This window comes from Oryctolagus cuniculus, chromosome 5 (assembly GCF_051225735.1).
Source record: "Oryctolagus cuniculus isolate XC-2025 breed Fujian yellow rabbit chromosome 5, ASM5122573v1, whole genome shotgun sequence".
NCBI classification, from domain to species: Eukaryota; Metazoa; Chordata; class Mammalia; order Lagomorpha; family Leporidae; genus Oryctolagus; species Oryctolagus cuniculus.
In genome coordinates, this window is record NC_142871.1 from 148,728,578 (window position 1) to 148,743,296 (window position 14,719).

A 14,719-nucleotide genomic window follows, 5' to 3' on the forward strand; every position below is an offset into this window, starting at 1 on the left:
AGGCAGAATACTAGCTCCAAATATGTCAGTGTTCAGCATCAGACTGCACAACCCTGTGTTTTTATGACACCATATCTTCGTTAAGACTAGTTTTTTGGGGCCAGTGTTGTGGTGCAGTGGGTTCAGCTACCACCCGGAATGCCAACATCCCAAAGGGGAGTGTCAGTTAAAGTCCCAGCTGCTCCACTTCCAATCCAACTTCCTGCTAATGTGCCTGAGAGGGCAGAAGGATGGCCCACGTATTTGAACGTTGGCCACCATGTGGGAGACTAGGATAGAATTTCTGGCTCCTGCCTTAGCCTGACTGAGACCCAGCTTTTGTGGCCATTTGGGGAGTACACTATTTGATGGAAGATCGATTAATCTTTCCACACTCCCTTAATTCCCCTCATCTCTCCTTCTCTCTGTCACTCTGCCTGTCAAATAGACATTTTTTTTTTTTTTTTTTACAAAGATGGACTAGATTTTTGGCAGTGGCTATAGAAAAAAGGCAAATATCAAGTGAAAAGCTCCATGGAACAAGAAATGAAGGGGGCCCGGCACGGTGGTGCAGAGGGTTAATCTGTCACCTGCATTGCCAGCATCCCTTATGGGCACTGGTTTGAATCCCCCACTTCCCAGCCAGCTCCCTGCTAATGTGCCTGGGAAAGCAGTGGAAGACGGCCAAGTGCTTGGACCCCTGTACCAGTATGTGAGACTGGGATAAAACTCTTGGCTCCTAGGTTCAGTCTGGCCCAGTCCTGGCCATTGTGGCCATTTAGGGAGTGGACAGGTGGATAGAAGACTTCTCTCTCTCTGCCTCTCTCCCTCTCTGTAACTCTGCCTTTCAAAAAATAAAAAAATCTTAAAAAAAATCAAGAGGATGATTATATTTCAAAGTTGAGACAGATGTTACCTGCCATTAATAAATAATTATGGTAATTTTCATGTGAAATAAAAATACAGTTCAGGTTACATGGATTATTTTTTCAAACAGTTCTTAGAAAAGTTGAGGACATAAATACTTCGCAAGTTGCTTGGACCTAGTTACTTAGTAAACAGACTGGTTTTCTGCTTCTTTTGCCCTAGAGTTTCTATGACTCAAGAAAGTCTGAGAACCTCTCCTCCATGGTACAACCTAATTTACATGGTTCATGCCGAACTTACACTTACTCTGGGGTACTAATCATGTCTCACAATATTTTCCTCTTATTTTAAAGTTAGCTTATCAGTAGCACATGTTTGGTAAATTTATACTCAACTTACCGTTGATTTTGATTTTTTTATGATGTTGAAACTATAAAGCAGTTAAGGATCTGAATCAACTGGATTCAGGTCTCACTTGTTTCCAATACAAATTTGAAGCAGATAATCTAAGGAAAGAGCATGAGATTTCTGACATCAGTAAACCCTTGCCTTAAATTCCAGCCAAGCCACTTTGTGTTTTTGTTTGTTTGTTTTTGTTTTTGTTTTTGTTTTTAGCTTCATCTATAAAATAGGGATCAGATTCCATTGGAGGGTCATTGGACAATGAAGTAAGATCATGTCTATAAAATACTACATCCTTGACACACATCATTTCCCCTCTCTCCATGATTACATTAGCCATTTAAAGATGAAATTCAATATTCTAAATGACGTAGGCATTTTAATTTCTGATAAGAATACATGACCACCCAATAGAATTATGTATAGAGTACATAGATTTCTGCCTCAAGGGACTTAGAGTCTCATTCTAACAAGTGAAGCAAAAGAAGAAAATTTAAAAGAAAATGGATTGCAGCTGCATTTGAGGAAATGAGCAGACGGGAGCACAGATCTGAGTGACCTAAGGTCGAAAAGGAGACTTTCCACAGCACAGGTTGGAAGGGGCAACCAGATTTACAGGAGGCCCGCAACTCGTCTTGGGGGAAAAGGAAATGGGGACACCATTATTCTTGATCAGTTTTCTATCAGTTATTTCTTTCCACTACTGTTTCCTGGAGTCCTACAACCAAATAACCTCATAAGTGTGTAGAAGGTAAAGCAAAGGGTCTCACCTGATTTCTTGAGATCTCCCTACTTTCTGGATTTCACGTGAATTATTTCTGAAGACCAGTAGAACAAAAGAAGAGGAAGTAGGGACTACCTTAGGTCATGCTTATAGCTCAGAAAATTCTGAAGAACTGGAATTTTTAACTCCTTAGTTGATCTAATCTGTGTTCAATATGCCTAATTCATCGTAGTAACTATGAGATGATGTTATCTCTGATTGTCTGATACCAAGGCCCAAGGTTTTAACTTCTGTTTCTACCCCAACATCTACAGAGAGGAATAAAACATGAGGTTTTTACACAGAAAAATTTTCAAGTAGATATCAAGTGTGCTATTTACTTGTGACTTTTTATACTTGAGTCCCACCCCTGTAAGTGATATCATATAGTCCATGTGGTAGGTACAGAAGAAGCAAACATAATTATGAACCACAGCTTACTTTTAAATGGAGTGTTATCTCCCTCAAGCAATCACTGTGAAATGACTCCAGGACACACTCAATCCTGAAAGTATTTCTCCATGCTGTCTTGTGAACAGCAAGAAGTCTTCCCTTGTAGGAGGATATTATGTGCTATATTTACCCTTGCAGAGTAGTTTGTTTTGAAATAACCAGGAGTAATTTAAGCATACCTGCCAAGTGAAGCATAAGATTGAATTCGGTGTAATGATAGGAGTCCTTGGGAAAATTCTCTTTGTGGGACCTTGCTTGGCTCTCTCAAGGAAATTCCTTGGAATAAGACTTTCTTTCCCTCAAAACCAGACTTTCCTCTGAACAGCATGAAAAAGGCACTATATTCCCAGCAAAGAAAAGCCTACACCCCAGATGGCTACAGAGATAAACATTTAAAGAATTAACACCAATCCTTCTTAAACCCTTTTTTTAAAATTGATGAGAGAACACTGACTAACCTGTTCTTTGAGGTCAACATCACTCTGATACCAGAACCAAAGAAATCACAAGAAAGGAAAATTACAAACCAATAACCCTTAAGAATATATACATAGGCTGGCGCCGCGGCTCACTTGGCTAATCCTCCGCCTGTGGCGCCGGCACCCCAGGTTCTAGTCCCGGTCGGGACGCTGGATTCTGTCCCGGTTGCCCCTCTTCCAGTCCAGCTCTCTGCTGTGGCCCGGGAAGGCAGTGGAGGATGGCCCAAGTGCTTGGGCCCTGCACCCCATGGGAGACCAGGAGAAGCATCTGGCTCCTGGCTCCGGATCGGCACAGCGCGCCAGCTGTAGTGGCCGTTTGGGGGGTGAACCAACGGAAGGAAGACATCTCTCTGTCTCTCTCTCTCTCTCACTAACTCTGCCTGTCAAAAAAAAAAAAAAAGAGAGAATATATACATAGATGCAGTATCAACAAAATATTAGAAGAGTGAATTCAGCAGTATAGTAAAATAATTGTTTACATTTATGATGACCAAATGGAATTTATCCTAGGAATGTACAGGTTACTCAGCATAAGACCAGCAGTCAATGAGTATCAAGTGAACAGAAGAAAGAAAGAAAACACACAGCCATCTCAATTGACACAGAAAAGGCATTTGATAAAATCCAACGTTCATTTCTAATGAAAAACATCAGAATAGTGGGAATAGAAGAGAATTTCTTTAAAATGATAAAGAATATTTATGAAAAACTCAGATAACACCATACTGAGTGCTGAAAGGCTCAGTTTTCCCTCAGATCAAGAACACCACAAGGATACTTGTTTACATCACTGTAAGTTCTAGTGAGAGCTATTACACCATAAAAGGAAGCAGCATCCAAACAGGAAAGAAGACATAAAGCTATTTGCAAATGACATGGTTGTATGAATATGGAATCCTAATAAACCCCCTAAGAAAACTACTTGAGCTAATACATTTAGCAAAGTTGTCAATTACAAGATCAACACACACAAAAAAATTAGTTGCATTTTCATACACCGGTAATGAATAATCCAAAAAAGTTGAGAAAATTCAATCTACAATAGCACCAAAAGTAAATATTTAAGAGTTAAACTAACCAAGAAGGTGAAAGATTGTATCCTAAAAACTAAAAATTTTTGCTGAAAGAAATGTAAGAATACTAAAAATGGAAAGATATCCCACATCCATGGATAGGAAGACTTAGCATCATTAATATGTCAATACCCCTAAAATAATCTATAGAGTCAATGAAATTGCTAACAAAATTCCAGTAACTTTTTTAGAAATGGAACAAGTCATACTTCTAATTCACATGGAATCACAGGTGATCTCAAATAGCTAAGCCAATCTTGAAAAAGAAGAATAAATGGGGCCAGTGCTGTGGTGTAGTAGGCTAAGCCTCCACCCGTGGCACCAGGCATCCCATATGGGTGTTGATTCATGTCCCAGCTGCTCCTCCTCCAATCCAGGTCTCTGATGGTGGCCTAGGAAAGTACTGGAGGATGGCCCTAGTGCTTGGGCCCCTGCACCCGCATGGGAGACCAGGAGGAGGCACCTGGCTCCTGGCTTTGGATCAGCTCAGCTCTGGTGTTGCGGCCATATGGGAAGTGAACTAGTGGATGGAAGACCTTTCTGTCTCTCCCTCTGTCTATAACTAACTCTCAAATAAATAAATAAAAATCTTTTAAAAAAAGAAAAGAAAAAGATGAAATAACCACATGTCTCAACTCCAGAACTTATAATAAAGCTACAATGATTAAAACAGCATAGTACAGGCTTAAGTTCATACATACAGACCAATGGAATAGTATGGAAGAGAGCCTAGAAATAAAATCTCACATATATCAAACTGATTTTTAAAAAATATTTGTTTATGTATTTAAGTCAGAGTCACAGAGACAGAAAGAGAGGTCTTCCATCTGTTGGTTCACTCTCCAGATGGCCACAACAACCAGGGCTGGGACAGGCTGAATCCAGGAATTTCTTCCAGGTCTCCCACATGGGTGCAGGGACCCAAGCACCTGGACCATCTTCTGCTGCTTTCCCACGCCACAGCAGAGAATTGGATCGGAAGTGAAGCAGCTTAGTACATGAACTGACTCCCATATGGGATTCTGGAATCACAGTGGCAGCTTTATCCATTACACACACAATGCTGGCTCCCTCATCAACTGATTTTTGATATTGTGCCAAGATTATTAAAAGCTATGGCACTTTTTTTTTTTTTTTGACAGGCAGAGTGGACAGTGAGAGAGAGAGACAGAGAGAAAGGTCTTCCTTTGCTGTTGGTTCACCCTCCAATGGCCGCTGCGGCCGGTGCGCTGCGGCCGGCGCACTGCGCTGATCTGATGGCAGGAGCCAGGTACTTCTCCTGGTCTCCCATGGGGTGCAGGGCCCAAGCACTTGGGCCATCCTCCACTGCACTCCAGGGCCACAGCAGAGAGCTGGCCTGGAAGAGGGGCAACCGGGACAGAATCCAGCGCCCCGACTGGGACTAGAACCCGGTGTGCTGGAGCCGCAAGGGGGAGGATTAGCCTAGTGAGCTGTGGCACCGGCCAAACCTTTTAATAACTGTAATAGTAAAATCTGATAACCAGGTGCAAAAGAATATAGTTGCACCTTTACCTTAAATCACACATGAAAAATTAACCAAGAGGAAGTCAAATACCTAAACCTAACAAAACTCTCAGAAGAAAATAAGGAAAATGTTCATAGCATTAAATTTGACAATGATCTCATAGGTATGATGCCAGAAGTACAGACAAAAGAAAATTGATAAATTGGACTTCATCAAAATAAGAGTGTTTATGCATCAAAGGATATCACTAAGAATACAAACAGACAACATGCAGGAGAGAATATTTGCAAATCACATCTGACAAGGGATAAACACCCAGAATATTTAAAGAAATCCTACAATTCAAAAACAACAAAAAACTCAATGCAAAAATGAGTCAAGGATTGAATAGACATTTCTTGGAAGAATACATACAAATGCCACTAAGCACATGAAAAGATGTTCAACACTGTTAGTCTTTAGAGAAATGCAAATCAAAATCACAGTGAGGTATTATCTTACATCCATTAGGATGGCAGCTATCCAGAAATAAAATTAGATAAACCAAAAAAGTCCAACAGAAACTAATCAGTGAGGACTGCAGAAATTGGAACCCTAATACATTTTTGGTGAAAATATAAAATTGATACAGCCACTATCAAGAATGACTTGGTAATTCCTCAAAAATTTTAGATACTCATTTATTTTTATTATTTGAAAGGCAGAGTGACAGAAAGACAGACAGAGACAGAGACAGAGAGAGAGAATCTTCCACCTGCCGGATCACTCCCCAAATGCCCACAACAGCCAGCACTAGACAAGAAGCCCATAACTCCATCTATGTCTCCCACGTGGGTGGCAGGGACTAATGTACTTGTGTCATCTTCTGCTACCTCCCAGTATATGCATTAGCAGGAAGCTGGAAAGGAAGTGGGGTAGCTAGGACTTGAACCCACACTCCGATATTGGATACAGGCCACAACACTTGCACCATACAAAATATAAACCAAAACCTAAGACCTAGAAATGCTATCCCTAAATATATATCCAAAAGAATTGAAAGCAAGGACTCAAACATATGTCTGTACACCAATACTCATACAGTATTCACAGTAGCTAAAAGGTGGAAATATCCCCAAATGTCCATTGACAGATGAATGCATAAAAGAACATACAAATTTTCAGCCTTAAAAAGGAGGGAAATTCTGTTATGTGCTACCATATGGATGAACCCTGAAAATATTACACTTTGTGAAGTCAGACACAGAAAGACAAATATTATGTAGCTCCACTTACATGAGGCACCTAAAATAGTCAAATTCAGAGAGACAGAAAGAATAGAGGATGTCTGAGGCTGAGCAGAGAGGGAAAAGAGTTACTGTTGAGTAATGATGACAAAGTTTGTGGTACAAATAACATACTTCAAATGGTCGTGGAAAATGGAATTAAAAGAAAAGTAGATTATGGTACAAAAGAATCTTTGGAATCCATGTATGCAAGGAGTCTTCGAAAAGTTTGTGGAAAATGTGTTATGAGAAAACTGTGCATGGATTTAAAAAATGTTTTGCATTAAAAACATTTTCATTCCATTTTCCATGAACTTTTGGAATTGTCTTCATATAAGGGAAATGATTAGAAATTAGGCTAAGAAATAAACTCAGGCCACATTGTGAGGACTTTGCGGCCACGCTCAGGACTCAACGAGGCAGTCAGGGAAGAACGGTGCAGGCTTCTAACACTGCAGGCTGTGGAGAGAGTCCACTAACAAAGCAGAGGACAGCTGGCTCTCTGGTCAATGGCCCAGGCCACTGGGCACCTCACCCTACACTGACACTTTTGGAAAGAGACAACGTAGTAATCACTTTCTTAAGCAAGACTGTGGACGAGATTTAACTCTTCCTTGGTTTCAGTGTTTTATCTGCTGCCAAGTTTACAAGTGTGTTCCTTCCAGAAGACTTGTTCACAAGCCTCAGCTTACGCAGGTGGTGGTGCTTCTAGGTCTCACCATTACCGTTGCTGACGCCAAGATTGCAGATGCCGGTGTTTTGATTTTTAGGCAGTTGCTATTGTAATACGTAGCTGCAACTGGTGTTGTGGATCCCATCCTTATTTTAATTAAGAAAGTGCTTCAGTAAGAGGCAAACTCCTGTCTTTGCAGTTCAGCATTGTTGATCCTCACTTAAGCTTTGCTGTGGCACTTCCACCCTGAATAGCTGCTGGGGACCTAGCAACCCTCTATCCCTCCAGCACCTGCTACCTTCTCTGCTTATCTACTGCAGTGGAAACAACGGACTGTAGCTTTCTCATGTTGCTCGTCCATTTCTCAAGTTCTGTTACTACACCTGCTCAGTTAAGAATTCATACACTTTATTCTTAATAAATGGATATGCGTGCTTAACCCAAAAGGCCTCTCAAGAATTATCTGAGAGTATAATCTTAGGGGGCAGATGTTCCTAGTTTTTTGTTCTTGTTTTTTGGGTTTTCAGCCTGTGTGATTTTTGCGAACTTACTTGGTGCTATTTGAATTACAAAGGGAAAACTTCTGCTACCATAGACACCACTCCCTGGTCTGCTACCTTCAGCTCCAAACTTCAAGAAAACTGAATTCCTGATCCTTGCTAAAGTGTTGCCTAAGACAGGAAAAACTAACATTTGGTCTCAACTCCATGTTTTGGACCCAAGTAAGGAAACAATACAGCTCTGTCTCTATTCCCAAGAATCAGTGGTGAGTAGTATCAAGTCTCATTTGGTCTCATATCTGAGAGTAAAATCAGAAGTCAAAGAGATGGAGCTTAGAGTCTGGGTCCCCTTGAGAGGAAGTAAATGATTTCTATTTTTTCCCCAAAAGATTTCATATGTTTATCACTAAACCAACATAATCGTGCAGATCTTTGAAACAAGAAAACACCATGGTCCCAATAAAATATGTCCATCTGCCTGTTCTATGATGGGGACCTTGACACAGCACAAACACATTTACCATCTCACAGCACCTCATAGACCCAGCTTGGTTCTTCCCCAATGTCTCCTCTTGGAGTTGTGCCCGATTGCATTAGAGTTTTCACCCAAATTCATTAGGGAATGGGATAATTTTCATGTGATGGTTGGCCAGGAATCTCTTGATCTAAATTCTAGTAAAGTCATGGTGAGGAGGGGAGACAGGCACGCTCACCACGATGGTAGAGAAAAGGAGACGGGATCTTTCATGTTCTGCCTTTAAATGTTTGACATGAGAAACATCCAAGACGGGCTGCACGTGGTGTGTTTCAACAGAATGATCTGTAAGCCCCCCAAAGAAGGTCTCCTGCGGCTGTTTTCCTTGACAATTTCCATCTCTCCCCAATTTCATATCTTTTCATTTCTGAGCCTCCAGTAGTTTTTCCCAAGTGTCAGATCTCTAACCCCATGCATTCAATGCAAGATTCTTAAGCCTTCAATTAGGGTCACTCTTCTCTTTTTTCCTTTTAACCTGACATCCTCCAAGATTTGTAAAAGCAGAGAGGCTGGACACCTTAAGAAAAAGTTGGTTGGACACCAGTCTAAAAAATTTAATCTTATCAAACCAGATTGCCTTGGGCCAAAAGAAGTATAAAAAGCTACAAAAAAAATTTTGGCAGCTAAAAATGTTGTAGTTCAGGTTGAGGAATATTTTTAACACCTTTAGATATAGAAATCAAAAGGAAAGTGGAGGGGAAAAAAAAAAAAAAACGCAGGCAATTTAACACCAGCTTTCCCTCACGCTACATGGCCCGGTCATGCTGTCTATCTGAGGTGTGGCGGTAACTCTAATTAATATTAAAAGCAAAATGTGTGGCAATCCAACATCCAAGTCACAAATTTAAGGCCCCAAAAAGTCCCCACTGGCTGCCTTCTGGTAATCAATCCTAAACAGGCCGTTTCTTTGTAACAAGTCAGGGAATTTAAACGCTCTCACAGTACTACCTGAAATGTGAGTTGAGATCTGAGTAGGTGTTACAGAAAAACTGCAATTGCTATGTGTCTGTTTCATGGGGGCCCTGGTCTTGAAAATGCAGGGGATACAAACCCTGCAGCTCAGCCTAGAGGAAGAGTGAGGGGCTCCAAGAGACCACATATGTGGACCCCCCGCAAGAGACTACATATGTGGACACCCCCCCACACACACACACCTCATTCTACAGATGAAAGAATTACGCGACTTGCCCAAGGCCGCCCCTCTCATTTGGGCACACCTCTGAACAAGTCTCCCAAGAATTCTCTTTGGTGTTCAGATGTTTGGGGTTAAATGCCGGGCTTAACTGTGCAGTTGTTTTCTGCATAGGCACCATTGTGTGATGTGATTATTCTGTGTCAGAGTGGAGGCTTAGTTCTGAATGAGGAAGTGAATGAGTAAATGGGAATGAGACCTCAGTGTGTCCACTGGATTTCCACAAAGTTATAGCAGAATTTGGGGGCTTTCAAAGGTTCGCTAGGCAATGGGCTTGGCATGGGCCTGGAGACTAATTGGATGCCTCTTCTTCACACCAAATTTCCACCAGTTGAACTTTGAGGTTTAGGTTACAGCTTCTCCAGGCACAAATTATGTGAATGAACCACTTGGTCTTTCACTCTGAACCAACGCCCACTGACCTCAGGTGATTTATCAAGTGTCACCATTCTTTCATGTATTCCAGAGCCCATTTTTAAAAAGATCTATCTATCTCTATCTACCTACCTACCTACCTACCTGAAAGGTAAAACCAGAGAGAGAGAGGGAGAGACAAAGAGAGAAAGATTTTCCATCATTCCTCAAATGGTCACAACAACCAGGGTTGGGCCAGGCCAAAGCCAGGAGCCAGAAATTCCATCCATGTCTCCCATATAGGTGGCAAGTATCCAAGCACTTGGGCCATCACTTGCTGCCTCCCAGGCACATTAGCAGGAAGATTGATCTGAAGCAAAGTAGCCAGGACTCAAACCAGGCACCATTACCATCGTTGCAGGCAGCACCTTAACCCACTGTGCCACAAATGCTGTCCCCTGCCCCATCTAATCCCCCAGGGAGGCCTCTCCCTGTCTCTCTGACTTACCATGAACAAGCTGGTGGGAATCAGATGCAGAGGCAGGTACCAAGACAGAGCAACAGATTGGAAGGGCTGGGCCACATAGAGGTGACCCAGTAAGTCCTCCTGTGACTCATGCCAGGGTCAAGGGCAGAGACTCCTTGCTGATACCCCCAAGAGGCAGATATGGGACTGATGTGATAGACAGTGACCTGAGATCAGGTCTGAGTCAGGCTTTGCTCAGACTCCATTGAGGGCTGGCCCTTTTGGAAGGCACCTTAAGCAGTGCCTACGAAGGCAGGTTATCATGCCTGAACTATATGTCCGCTCTGCAGCCAAACCCAGTCAGGCCAAGGCCTCCAAGAAGCCCACAGACCACCCCAGGTATTCAGACATGATTGCGCCTGACATCCAGGAGGAGAGAAACCATGCTGATTCCTTATACCTGTCCATCCATTAGCATATCAACACCAACTACAAGTGAGAACAGCAACTTGCAGATCGATTTGTCAACCAAGCCCCACATCACCACTGGTGTCCCAAGCAGACCAAAGGGTAAGTGCCTTTGGGTCATTCCACCTGGGCAACAGCCCAAGAGTTCAGTGGCCTTCAAGAAGGTGGCCATGCCAAAGAAGGCTACCACGCCCAAGAAGGCTGCCTTTAAAGCCCCACGCAAGGCCAAGAAGACGCTGGCTGTCACACCCATGAAAGCAAAAACCCCAAGACTGTCAAATCCGCAAAGGCCAAACCAGTAAAGCTCAAAGCCAAGTCCAGTGCCAGGAGGACTGGCAAGAAGGCATGACAACTCAGGCTTTTCTTCTAGACACTCCTTCCTGGCCCCTGTTTTCTGTAAACACATTTCTTCTTTCTTCTCTTGGTCCTTTTCTATGATCTCCTGCCACTTTCTGATTGTATAAAAGACAGAATTTGGACTCTTCAGAAATCAGGGAATAATTCTGTTTTCCTTAAATGGTTGTATAGCACAGCAACACATCTCTGATGATTAGAATCCACTTCTATTTTGTTCCGTTGATTTGCTGATAATCTTAATGATTTAAGGGTTTGTGTGGATTTGCGTGTTTTGTTAGTTTTTTTTTTCTTTTGCTGTGAAGGTAAATGGGGGAGGAGAGAACAGGAAAAGCACTTTGTTCTGGTCAGATGAGAGGGGATTATAAGGTTTGTAGGACTCTTTCAGATGAGCAGAATTTTCTTCAAGTTGGGCACCCCTTGTGAGGGTTTTGGAACCTTTGGCTTGGAGGACAGGCAAGTGGTGCATGGCCAAGAAAAGAGGTAGAAAAAATAAGTCTTTTGTGGGCTGACTTCCAAATCCCAGAGGTGGGCAGTGGTGGGGAGATAGGGGATATGCCGCAGGGTCCAAACCTAGCTTCCGTCCCTGGTCTCTTAGTCTGTCCTTGTGGCCTCCCCTTTGTCTTAAGGCTGGGGATAGAGGTTCAGGGACAGCTGGAACTAGCATCGGAATTCTTCATGGCTTCAGCAAAGTCTCTCTCTCTCTTTTTAAATTGTATTTACTTGAAAGGAGAGAGTTATGGAGAGGGAGAGACCGATATCAGAGACAGATATCCTCTGGTTCACTCCCCAAATAGCACATTAGTAGGAAACGGAGCAGCCAGGACATGAACTGGTCCCTCTATGGGATGCCAGTGTCCCAGGCAGCAGCTTGATCCACTGCACCACAAAGCCGGCCATGAGGGGAGACTAGCAAAGTCTCTTCTTTAGCAGGAGTGGAAAGTTTGGGTGAAAGGTCGGGAGTGAGTTATGCATATCTAGAGCTAGTACTTAGATGTTTCACAATGGGATCTGGGAGACTAAAAATCCTACACACTGATGTTTCTTTATGTTTGAATAAAATAGGAAAATTGGGCAGTTGTGTGTCACTGTTGAACTTTTAAAAGAAGTATTACTTGTGCAGGGAAAGTTTTGCTGTGTCTTTGTAATCTTAAAACTTTTAAACAGGGGTCAGCACCATAGCATAGCAGGTTAAGCTGCTGCCTGCAGTGCTGGCATCCCATATGGGTACTGGTTCAAGTCCTGACTGCTCCACTTCTGATCTAGCTCCCAGCTAATGTGACCGGGAAGGCAGTGGGAGATGACCCACATCCCTGGGCTCCTACATGGGAGACCAAGGAGAAGTTCCCAGTTCCTGACTTCAGACTGGCATAGCTCCAGCCATCCTAGCCATTTTGGGGAGTGAACCAGCAGATAGAAGATTCTCTCCCTATCCTCCCCCCGCCCCCCACCAGTCTTCCTCTTTGTAATTCTACCTTTCAGGTAAAAAATATTTTTTAAAAAGAATAATTTTAGAGAAACTTACTGAGATGCAACAGAATAGACAGGCAATTCAATGACACCAAAAAGACTATTCAATTCATGATATGAACGAGAAATTCATCAATGACACAGATGATAAGAACAACCAATCAGAAACCTTAGAGCTAAAGAACTCAATAAATGAAATTTAAAATGCAGTCAGAAGGCCTGAAAGCAGAATGGAACAGGCAAAAGGAAGAATTGGTAAGCTTGAATACAGATCTTCTGAAATCCAATCAAAGGGCAAGTTACATTTAAAGAAAGGAACCAAACTTCAAGGCTTACAGGGCACTGCCAAGTGAGCAAACCTCTACACTAGGGAGTTCCAGGAGACGACAAGGGAAAAGACATAGAAATAATCACCATAAGCTTTCCAAGCATACACATTCAGGTCCAGAAGTCCAGAGGACCCCTAACAGAGACAATGAAGAATGACAGTTTGTGCCTCTCGGAGAGGATCAAACAACAACTACACCACCAGACAAAGGAATTCTAGAAGCAGCCAGAGAAAAGCATCCAGTCTTTTACAAGGCCGGCTCCATCAGAGTAACAATAGCCTACTTCCTTGTTGGAACTCTACAGGCTGGGAGAGAATGGGATGAAGTATGCGAAGTCCAAAACGAAACACACTGCCAGCCAGGAGTATTACATCCAGCAGAATCATCCAGCAGAAATTACGGAGAAATAAAGACTTTCCATGGCAAGCAAACCTGAAGGAATTCACCACCAGATCAGTCCTACAGGAAACACTTAAGGGAGTCCTGCATTAGAAGCGAAATAACCATCATCATAAAAGCATGTCTCAACAGCACAGCAGATATACAAAAGAAAAATCTAATGACTCATTTAATTTTTTTTACCCTCTTAAAGGACTTGATTTGCTATCTATTAATTAAGAGTATTTTAAACCACTATCAATTGGGACTGTAGTGCTATAAATTCTTTTCTCATGCTCATTAAGATATTTTTTTTTTATTTTTTTTTAACTTTTATTTAATGAATATAAGTTTCCAAAGTACGAATAATGGATTACTATGGCTTCCCCCCCCATACCGTCAAACTGGAGAATGCGGGCATCGATCCCGCTACCTCTCGCAATATTTTTTAAGGTTTATTTTTATTTATTTGAAAGGTAGAGTGGCAGAAAGGGAGAGACAAAGAGATAAAGATCTTCCATTTGCTGGTTTACTTCCTAAATGTAACGTAACAACCTGGGCTGGGCCAGGCCTAAACCAGGAGCCTGGAACTCCATTTGGGTCTCCCCCATGGGTGTCCGGGGCCCAAGCACTTGGGCCATCATCTGCTGCTTCTCAGGCACATTAGCAGGCGCTTACTTAAACAATAGTTAAAGTTTCTGTTCATTTGGAGAAAAAGCAAAGCAAACTTTGGCGCCCAGAGGAACTTGGAGGAGCATAAAATTTTACTGATACTGGAAAATGTCAGCGTCAGGCTTTAAATAAGTTAGTCAACTCAATAGTAATGAGAGAAGACAACACTCAAAACAGCAAAAACAAACCCACACCCTTACTATTCCCTTTCATTAAAAGGGCAGAGAAGTCTGGGCACCAATACCTTGTATAGGAAAATTTCCTTCAACCGGAAAAGTGACCTCCGACATGCACATAACATTTGCCCTAAAGATCATCCAATGAGGAAAAGCAGAGTCCATATCTGAATTTTCTCTAATTTCTAAAATTAAAAGGCAGTGCCACAGCTTATTAATGTTGGTTCTTAAATATCCTCCTTGGCCCCTTCTCTTTCCTTTCTAGCCTTCAGTAGAAGAAATAAATGTGGACTTCAGTGCTGCTTAATCCTGGCCAAGTCGTCTTCTCTACAGATAATTTCCTCCATCTCTCAATGCGCTGTCCTCAAATGTAATTCCAGGTTCT

The 14,719-nt window shown here is 42.3% G+C and overlaps 1 long non-coding RNA gene and 1 pseudogene across 23 annotated transcripts in view; one reads left to right on the forward strand and one right to left on the reverse strand.

Annotated features, from left to right (window-relative positions):
• LOC149126784 (uncharacterized) overlaps positions 1-14,719 on the reverse strand; it is a 73,933-nt gene that overhangs the window by 23,990 nt on the left and 35,224 nt on the right. For 4 of the 23 annotated variants that reach the window (XR_016234223.1, XR_016234222.1, XR_016234226.1 and 1 more), the window contains exon 2: positions 1,246-1,352. The exons of the other annotated variants lie outside the window; for them this stretch is intronic. This is a non-coding gene — a long non-coding RNA (uncharacterized LOC149126784). The remainder of the gene's footprint in view (positions 1-1,245; positions 1,353-14,719) is intronic. 23 annotated transcript variants of the gene reach the window in all.
• LOC127493273 (histone H1.0-like) lies at positions 10,810-11,304 on the forward strand (annotated as a pseudogene).